Here is a 10,601-nt window from a genome sequence, read left to right on the forward strand (position 1 = left end):
GAGTTTACTCTGAATCACAATGCGTGTCACAGCGCATTTGGAGGCCCACCTTAGCTCTGCTGGTTCTACACAGCAAGTAAATAAGAGTCTCTATTCGTATCATTCTCTTACCTTCTCCCTGTAAGTCTCCACATTGTTACTTTGAACATGACCACAGAATTCCCTTTTGTGTACGTGAATCTGCCTCTTTGTCACAGTCAGACAGAGATTTACGCATCCGAACCACTCCTTGTGCCAAAATGTTCTTCCTAATGCCACTTTTACTTTTTTTCCAAATGCCTTGAAATCTCTGCCGATTTTTTGGGAAATTGAAATGATTCTCATTCCTGCACATGAGGCTGAAATGATTTAATTTCTAACGTAAAGGACTGCGGATGCTGAGAATCCGAGACAGAAAGATGAACTGCTGGAGAAACTCAGCAGGTTTGGCAGTATCTGTGGGAGAAAACAGAGTTCTGAAATATTGTCTCTGATTCTCTTTCCACCGATGTTGCCTGACCTGCTGAGTTGCTCCTGCAATTTCTGTTTTTGCTTTTAACTGAAAGTTCATTTCATCTTTCGGTGTGAAACAACCAGACTCTCCATTTGCGGATATTTAACCCTTTCGTAACCTGTGAAGTGATTGGATTCAAACAAACCCAGCAATAATTCACTCTTTCTCAGCTCCACAGGCAGAGAGACCTGGGAAATGAAGCTGTCAGTGTGGGTCTTTATTCGTGGGCAGAGTGGTGAATGCGACGGACGTGAAATCTATTGCGGTTTCCCCAGGCAGGTGTGACCCCTGCCGACTACAAAATTGGAAATGTCGTCAAAACGAAAGGGAGACTGTTCCCCGGTTTTTTCTTTAAGATTCAAATCAGTGGAGGGCGAAAGATATTTCACTCACATTGGGACTGGTGGGAATCTGCAACCCACTGCCTGTTCGGGTGGAACAAGCAGATACACGCAGAGCTTCTTTTGAGGCTATGAGCCAAGTGTTTGGAAATGAGACTAGAACAGTGAGGGGCTGGAAATCGTGATCGAAATGAAGCAGGGTGATTCCTTTGCCAGTGAAAGATACTGCTTCACAAAGTTGGGACCGTGGAAGGGAAGCAGTGACTGTGATTATCTTTGGTTGTTGACCTTGTGACTGTTCCCATTGCTGCGCATGTCCGTGTTAACGTCAGAACTCTGCCGCATGGTGGCGTTAGATACGCACAGGGCCGCGGGCGCAATGGATGACGCATCCGACTCCACCTAACTGTTTGAAATGCAGCTCACAGCTTCTTCACACACCCCAATTAATCTTTCTCATTGTCCTGAAGCCGGTTTGAATTCTTGATCTGCAGGAACGAGACACTTTTCACTGTCTCACGTCAGTCAGTGTCCCTGAGAACATCAGAGTCACGTCACAGCGCTGTCAGAGGAGGGGAAGCTGAAATAGCCTCACAAGCTGCTCACAGGCACATTTCACTTTCCCCAACTCACCGCCCCAACCCACTGATCCTGGGAATGGAAAGGGAACAAACACCAAAACCCAGTCTCATATTTGTGAATCTTCCGAAAATAAGAAAACTGTTTATCCCTTCGGATCTTCCATCCTGGGCTAACAAAGGGTGATTGTAAATGGTTGACCATTCAGTGTCGATTCTTTTTGGCTGAAAATATCTTCCTTATCTCATCCCAGCATTTCTTGCCACAGATAACTGTGCGGGTAAAAAATGAGGTCTGCAGATGCTGGAGAGCACAGTTGAAAATGTGTTGCTGGTTAAAGCACACCAGGTTAGGCAGCATCCAAGGAATAGGAAATTCGACGTTTCGGGCATAAGCCCTTCATCAGGAATGAGGAGAGGGTGCCAGGCAGGCTAAGATAAAAGGTAGGGAGGAGGGACTTGGGGGAGGGGCGATGGAGGTGTGATGGGTGGAAAGAGGTCAAGGTGAGGGTGATAGGCCGGAGTGGGGTGGGGGCGGAGAGGTTAGGAAGAAGATTGCAGGTTAGGAGGGCGGTGCTGAGTTGAGGGAACCGACTGAGACAAGGTGGGGGGAGGGGAAATGAGGAAACTGGAGAAATCACCTACCACCCCACCAACCTCCGTATACAGCGTATCATCCGCCGTCATTTCCGCCACCTCCAAACGGACCCCACCACCAGGGATATATTTCCCTCCCCTCCCCTATCAGCGTTCCGCAAAGACCACTCCCTTCGTGACTCCCTCGTCAGGTCCACACCCCCCACCAACCCAACCTCCACTCCCGGCACCTTCCCCTGCAACCACAGGAAATGTAAAACTTGCGCCCACACCTCCTCCCTTACTTCTCTCCAAGGCCCCAAGGGATCCTTCCATATCCGCCACAAGTTCACCTGTACCTCCACGCACATCATCTATTGCATCTGCTGCACCCGATGTGGCCTCCTCTACATTGGGGAGACGGGCCGCTTACTTGCGGAACGCTTCAGAGAACACCTCAGGGACGCCCGGACCAACCAACCCAACCACCCTGTGGCTCAACACTTTAACTCTTCCTTCCACTCCACCGAGGACATGCAGGTCCTTGGACTCCTCCACCGGCAAAACATAACAACAGGACGGTTGGAGGAAGAACGCCTCATCTTCCGCCTGGGAACCCTCCAACCACAAGGGATGAACTCAGATTTCTCCAGTTTCCTCATTTCCCCTCCCCCCACCTTGTCTCAGTCGGTTCCCTCAACTCAGCACCGCCCTCCTAACCTGCAATCTTCTTCCTAACCTCTCCGCCCCCACCCCACTCCGGTCTATCACCCTCACCTTGACCTCCTTCCACCTATCATATCTCCATCGCCCCTCCCCCAAGTCCCTCCTCCCTACCTTTTATCTTAGCCTGCCTGGCACCCTCTCCTCATTCCTGATGAAGGGCTTATGCCCGAAACGTCGAATTTCCTATTCCTTGGATGCTGCCTAACCTGGTGTGCTTTAACCAGCAACACATTTTCAACAGATAACTGTGCGGCAGAGTTCATGTGTATATTTCCTTGAATGATATTTTGTAACTAACATTCGTTTGCTAGTTGTTTGTATCGGGTATTTCAGGTTCATTAGCCGCTGTTCAAGTGTGTTGGTAGATTTGTGGGCTACCATGATGCTGAGAGGTTTGAGTTGTCTGGACACCATTTAACAGATGTATTTAATGTAAGGTAATGTGGCTAGGGTTTCTGCACAAGTTGTGTCTGCTTGTGTCAATTTGTTGATGAGAAATCGGCAAACTGGGTTTATTGGGTCGGCAAAGGTGAGGACTGGAGATGCTGGAAGCCAGAGTTTAGATGAGAATGGTGCTGGAAAAGCACAACGGGTCAAGCAGCACCTGAGGAGCAGGAACATCGAAGTTTCGGGCAAAAGCTCTTTATCAGGAATAGACGCAGGACGTCTCCAGGGTGGAGAGATAAATTTGGGTGGGGGGTATGCTGGGGCGAAGGTAGCAAAGAGTAAAATAGGTGAATGGTGGTGGGGATAGAGGAGACAGGTCAGAGAGGAGGGTTTAGCGGATAGTTGGGAAGGGAGATTGGCAAGGAGGACAGGTCATGAGGTCAGTGCTGAGCAGGAAGGTTGGAACTGAGGTAAGGTCGGGGGAGGGGAAAGGAGGAAACTGGTGAAATCTACATTGATGCCCTGGGGTGGAAGTGTTCTGAGGCGGAAGATGAGGTGTTCTTCTTCCAGGCCTCGGGTGGGGAGGGAGCGGCGGTGAAGGAGGCCCAGGACTTGCATGTCCTTGGCAGCATGGGAGGGTGGATTGAAATGTTAGGCCACAGGGCGATGGGGTTGATTGGTGCGGGTGTCCCGGAGAAGTGACTTGACTCTCCAATCTCCCCAATGTTATAGAGATCGCATCGGGAGCAATGGATACAAAAAAAATTACATTGATGAATGGACCGGTGAAAGTCTTCTTTCTCCTGCAGCCCGGGTTCGATTCCCAGGCAGCGAGGCAATTTTTAGCAGAGCTACAAAACAGGTCTATATCTCCCTGGTGGTCTAGTGGTTAGAATTCGGTGTTCTCACCGCCGCGGCCCGGGTTCAATTCCCGGTCCGGGACGCAATTTCCCCCGGGGCTGCAGGCTATCCATTCTTCTTAAATGCGCTGTATCGTTGTTTCCTGATCTTCGTCGTTCCTAGGTGCTGCAATGTGAAGTAGCTCGTTGAAATTGCATCCTGATGCAGATTTGTTTGTATGTGTTGGGATGATTGCTTCTGCAGCTTAAGTACTTGTTTCGCGTGTGCTGTTTTCCTGTCGACGCTGTTTTGAATTTACCATTGACTGTTCGCTCCACTGTGACATCTAGAACAACAACACTTTTTGTTGTTCTCCTCTTTTGTGAATTTTATGCCAGTAAGGAAATTGTTGATGGTGTTGTAGGTTTCCTCTAAGTTGTTTCACGTTGTGGTGACAAAAGTGTCATCACTGTAGCCGACCCAAAGTTTGGGTTGGATCTTTGGAAGGGCTGTTTGTTCGAAACTCTGCATTATTGCTTCTGTTAGGAATCCTGATATTGGTGGTTTCATGGCTGCTCCGTTGATTTGTTTGTCAGTCTTGTTACTGAATAGGAAGTGGGAGGTAAGGCACAGCTCCACGAGCTTGACAGTGTCATCTTTGCTGATGAAGTTGGTGCTGTTTGGTGTTTGTGTCTTTGGTTCTTCAAGTAGTGTCTTCAGTTTTCTTTGGTCACGTTGATGTTAATGGATGTGAACAGGGCTGTATGCCAAAGGACAGTATTATTCCATCCTCTTCTATCTTGTTGTCTTTGGTGTTCAAGAATTCTTGGATGGAGTAACTGGAGTGGCGTGAGTCTTCGACTTGTGTTTTAGTCTTCAGTGGAGGTCTTTGACTAGTCTGTATACTGGTGTTCCAAGTGGTGAGACTGTGGCTTGAGGGGGACTCCTGGTTTGAAGAGGAGGAGAACAGCAACAAAGTGCCATTCCTAGATGTCACAGTAGAGCGAACAGTCAATGGGGAACTTCAAACTAGCGTCGACAGAAAAACAACACACGCAAACCAAACACTTAACCGGAGAAGCAATCATCCCAACACCCACAAACGAGTGAACAATCCTCACTCTCTCCGCGGAGCAGGTAAGGGCTGTTTGGCACTATCTGTTTGTAGACGCGGTTACGTTTGTTTCATGGTTTAAATTTAAATATCTTTTTCGAAAAAAGTGCGGAGCGGACCCGGAAGCTGGTGTAGCGCAAACTTACCTGGGTAGTTTTTTTTCCCAATAAAGGCGCGCAGTGGTTAAGTAAATGGGCAGGTGTTATACCTTGGGTTCACTCTTCCTTCATTCCCACCAACCCTAACTCCACTCCCACCCCAACAGTCCAACGGCACTTTCCCCTGCAACTGCCGAATGTGTGACATCAGCCCATTTACCTGCTCCCTCCTGACTATCGAAGGGCCCAAACTTACCTTCCAGGTGTAGCGGCACTTTACCTGCACTACCCACAACCCAGTCTACTGCATTTGCTGCTCATAATACGGGCTCATTTACATTGGGGAAACCGAGGCATTAACTGGGTGACTGCTGCACAGAACATCTACGTTCTGCCCGCAAAAAAAGACGCTGAGCTTCCGGTTGCCTGCCAATTCCATACCCCACCCTGTTGCGTGGCCAACATCTCTGTCTCAGGTTTGCTGTATTGTCCCAGCGAAGCCCAGCACCAGCAGAACGAAGCGCACCGGATATTACACTTTTGGACCATACATCCCTCCGGTCCCAATATCGAATTCAATAATTCTAGGGCTTGAAATCCATAGCATCCTCGTCCCTACCACACACACCAAGCCTTGTTATCACATAGTCTTTCATTACACACTACCTATGACTGCCACGAACAGTCTCCATTCACCCTCCCACGCAGATCGTTATCAACTCCCTTTTCTGTCCAACAGTTCTTCCCTCGCTTTGGGCTCTGTCCTGATCTATCATTTACTGCATCCGCCTTCCTCCCACAATATCTCCTGCATATAAACCAACGTTTTCCCAATCACCATCAGTTCTATGGAAGGGTCATCGGCAACTACTGTTTGTTTTTTGTTTCTGATATACAGCATCCGCAGTTCTTTCAGCTTTTTATTGAGGTAGAGTTGGAAATTGTTTCGAGAAACAGAAGGAGAGGTGGAGAGACAGAACAGACTGAACTGTTGATCTCAGTTGTTACGCAGACGTAAAATCATTGTAGTGCGATCACTTCCCTTAAGCATGAATAGCGGGCCCAATCTCCTCGTGAGCTTGTGGCGCAACGGTAGCGCGTCTGACTCCAGATCAGAAGGTTGCGTGTTCAAATCACGTCAGGCTCATTGAGGTCAATTTTGGATACTTGTGGGGAAGACGACTGAGCAGAGGTAACCAATGGGTTTCAGGCCGATGGCACGGAGCCTGCTCCTGTTGCTCAGAAGTGAAGTTTGGAAAAGAGCAGAGCAATCGTTATGGGGCACCGATAGGCGGTTTTGTGGGGGCGAGAGAGACTCACGATTGGTATGTTGCCTCCCAGGTGCAAGGGTAAGTGACGTCTCTGATCGTGTTTTCCGGGTTCAGAAGGGGGAGAGGGAGCAGACCGAAGTCGTGGTCCACGTTGGCATCAGCGACATAGGTAGGAAGAAGGATGAAGATGTCAGGCAGGCTTTCAGGGAGCGAGGCTGGAAGCTCAGAGTTAGAACAAACAGAGTTGTTGTCTCTGGTTTGTTACCCGTGCCACGTGATAGCGAGTCGAGGAATAGTCAGAGAGAACAGTTAAATGCGTGGCTACAGGGATGGTGCAGGAGGGAGGTATTCCGGTATCTGGATAACTGGGGTTCTTTCTGGGGAAGGTGGGACCTGTGTTGTGGTTCTGTTCGCCGAGCTGGAAATTTGTGTTGCAAACGTTTCGTCCCCTGTCTAGGTGACATCCTCAGTGCTTGGGAGCCTCCTGTGAAGCGCTTCTGTGATGTTTCCTCCAGCATTTATAATGGCTTCTCTCTGCAGCTTCCAGTTGTCAGTTCCAGCTGTCCGCAGCAGTGGCCAGTATATTGGGTCCAGCTCCATGTGTTTGTTGATAGAATCTGTGAATGAGTGCCATGCCTCTAGGAATTCCCTGGCTGTTCTCTGTTTGGCTTGCCCTATAATAGTAGTGTTGTCCCAGTTGAATTCATGTTGCTTGTCATCGGCATGTGTGGCTACTAAGGATAGCTGGTCGTGTCGTTTCATGTCTAGTTGGTGTTCATGGATGCAGATCGTTAGCTGTCTTCCTGTTTGTCCTATGTAGTGTTTTGTGCAGTCCTTGCATGTGATTTTGTAAACTACATTGGTTTTGCTGATGCTGAGTATCGGGTCCTTCCTTCTGATGAGTTGTTGTCTGAGAGTGGCTGTTGGTTTGTGTGCTGTTATGAGTCCTAGTGGTCGCAGTAGTCTGGCTGTCAGTTCTGAAATGCTCCTTATGTATGGTAGTATGGCTAGTCCTTCGGGTTGCGGCATGTCCTCGTTCCGTTGTCTTTCTCTTAGGCATCTGTTGATGAAATTGCGTGGGTATCCGTTTTTGGCGAATACAGTGTTCTTCTCGCTCTTTTTGCAGTTCTGGTGTGCTGCAGTGTGTTGTGGCCCTTTTGATTAGTGTCTTGATGCAACTTCGTTTGTGTGTGTTGGGGTGGTTGCTTTCATAGTTCAGGACTTGGTCTGTGTGTGTGGCTTTCCTGTATACCTTTATGGTGAATTCTCCGTTCGGTGTTCTCTGTACCATCACGTCTAGGAATGGGAGTTGGTTATTCTTTTCTTCCTCTCTCGTGAATCAGATTCCTGTGAGTGTGGCGTTGATGATCCGGTGTGTGTTCTCTATTTCTGTGTTCTTAATGATTACAAAGGTGTCATCCACATATCTGACCCAGAGTTTGGATTGAATTTGTGGTAAGACTGTTTGTTCTAACCTTTGCATTACTGCTTCTGCTATGAGTGCAGAGATCGGTGGGCCCATGGGGTGTTCCGTTGATTTGTTCGTATATCTGGTTGTTGAATGTGAAGTGTGTTGTGAGGCACAGGTCCAGTAGTTTAAGTATGCCGTCTTTGTTGATAGGTTCAATGGCCTGTTGTCTGTTCTGTATGTCCAGCAGGTTGGCTATTGTTTCTCTGGCTAGAGTTTTGTCAGTAGAGGTGAACAGTGCTGTTACATCGAATGAGACCATGGTATCTTCTTTGTCTATGTGTAAATTTCTGATGATGTCCAAGAATTCCTGGATTGATTGTATAGAGTGTCTGGATCCGCTGATCAGGTGTTTCAGTTTCTGCTGCAGCTCTTCAGCCAGTTTGGTAGGTGTTGGTATCTGCAAGTAGTTGTTGCGCTTTTTGGATGTACTCTGCTTTGTCCAGGATGACCGTAATTCTGCCTTTGTCTGTTGGTCGTATGATTATGTTCTTATCGTTTCTTAGTGATTTTAGTGCTTCTCCCTCCTTGGTGTTGAGGTTATGTGTTTGTCTTTTCCTTGTCATCAGAGGTGCGATACTTTGTCTCACTGTTTGTTGTGTCTCTTCTGTCAGTCCATTGTTCCTGAGTGTGCATTCTAGTGATGCTAGGAAGTCTGCTGTCTTGGCGTCCCTGTAGTTGTAGTTAAGTCCCTTGGCCAGTATTATTCATTCCGTGTCTGTGAGCTGTCTGTGGGAGAGGTTTTTAACCCAGGTGTGTGTTGTGATGTCCTCTTCGTTGTGTGTTAGTTTGGCCATTTTTTCTTTTAGTGCCTTTTTTTTGCGGTGTTTGGTCCTGTTCTGTCCTATGGTGACGGCCTGTTCTATGGTCCGGGTCCATTCCTTCCATCCATTGGTGGATTTTGAAATTAACGATTTTTGGCACGGAATTTCTTGTATGTATTTTTGAAGTCTGTTGTGAGCGTCTGTAATCATTACCTGATCATCCCGAGTCCGTTCTGTCTGGCTGTGTCCCTGGCTTGTGGATTGTTGACTGGTGGGACCTCTATAAACAGGATGGTCTACACCTTAACCTGAGGGGCACCAGTATCCTTGGGGGGAGGTTTGCTAGTGCTGTCTGGTGGGGTTTAAACTAACTCTGCAGGGGCATGTGAACCTAGACGGTCGCTTTAGGGTGTAGGACCTTGAGTGTAGGGAGGTTAGGTTCATGGCATCAATCTCGAAGGAGGGTGCCTGTAAACAGGAAGGTGATTTGAAGTGTGTATACTTCAATGCAAGAAGTATACGAAATAAAGTAGGTGAACTTGCAGCGTGGGTTGGTACCTGGGAGTTCAATGTTGTGGCTATGATGGAGACATGGGACAGAATTGGCCGTTGCAGATTCCAGTGTTTAAATGCTTTAGTAGGGTCAGAGGTGGGGGTAAAAGAGGGGGAGGTGTGGCATTGTTTGTCAAGGATAGTATTACAGCGGTGAAAGGACGATAGATGAAGACTCGCCATCTGAGGTAGTTTGGGCTGAGGTTAGAAATAGGAAAGGTGAGGTCACCCTGTTAGGAGTTTTCTACAGGCCTCCTAATAGTCCAAGAGACATAGAAGACAGGATTGCGAATATGATTCAGGAGAAGAGGGAAAGTAATAGGGTGGTTGTTTTGGGGGTCTTTAACTTTCCAGATATTGACTGGGAAAGCTATAGCTTGAGTACGTTAGATGGGTCGGTGTTTGTCCAATGTGTGCAGGAGGGTTTCCTGACACAATATGTTGACAGGCCAACAAGAGGTGAGGTCATACTGGATTTGTTTCTGGGTAACAAATCAGGCCAGGTGTTAGAATTGGAGTTAGGTGAGCGCTTTAGGAACAGTGACCACAATTCGGTGAATTCTACTCTGGTGATGAAGAGGGATAAGTGTGCACTGCAGGGCAAGAGTTATAGCTGGGGGCAGGGAAATTGTGATGTGGTGAGGCATGACTTAGGATGCATGGCTTGGAAAAGTAGGCTTCAAGGGAAGGGCACAATCGATATGTGGAGCTTGTTCAAGGAGCAACTATTGAGTGTCCTTGATAAATATGTACCTGTCAGGCAGGGAGGAAAGGGTCGTGTGAGGGAGCCGTGGTTTTATAATGAATTGGAATCGCTTGTTAAAGCGACGAGGGCGGTCTATGTAAAGATGAGGCGTGAAGGTTCAATTGGGGTGATTGAGAGTTATAAGGTAGCCAGGAAGGAGCTTAAGAGAGAGCTAAGAGCAGCAAGGAGGGAACATGAAAAGTCCTTGGTTGGTAGGATTAGGGAAAACCCAAAGGCTTTCTATAGGTATGTCAGGAATAAAAGAATGACTAGGGTAGGAATAGGTCCAGTCAAGGATAGTAGTGGGAAGTTGCGCTTGGAGGCTGAAGAGATTGGGGAGACACTGAATGAATACTTTTAGTCAGTATTCACTCAGGAACAGGACATTGTTGCCAATGTGAATATTGAGTCACAATTAATTAGAATGGACGGCTTTGAAGTATGTAGGGAAGAGGTATTGGAAATTCTGGAAAGGGTGAAAATAGATAAGTCCTCTGGGCCTGATGGCATTTATCCTAGGATTCTCTGGGAAGCAAATGAGTTTGCAGAGCCATTGGCCTTGATTTTTATGTCCTCGTTGTCTACAGGAATAGTGCCAGAAGACTGGAGGATAGCAAATGTGGTTCCCTTGTTCAAGAAGGGTAGTAG

The 10,601-nt window shown here is 47.7% G+C and overlaps 1 non-coding gene across 1 annotated transcript; it reads left to right on the top strand.

Annotated features, from left to right (window-relative positions):
- The first annotated feature begins 6,228 nt into the window (after nucleotides 1-6,228).
- On the top strand, nucleotides 6,229-6,300 carry trnaw-cca (transfer RNA tryptophan (anticodon CCA)). The gene has a single exon. It is a non-coding gene; the product is annotated as a tRNA-Trp (tRNA).
- Nucleotides 6,301-10,601: the final 4,301 nt, after the last annotated feature.

This window comes from Hemiscyllium ocellatum, unplaced genomic scaffold (assembly GCF_020745735.1).
Source record: "Hemiscyllium ocellatum isolate sHemOce1 unplaced genomic scaffold, sHemOce1.pat.X.cur. scaffold_1187_pat_ctg1, whole genome shotgun sequence".
In the NCBI taxonomy this organism is placed as follows: Eukaryota; Metazoa; Chordata; class Chondrichthyes; order Orectolobiformes; family Hemiscylliidae; genus Hemiscyllium; species Hemiscyllium ocellatum.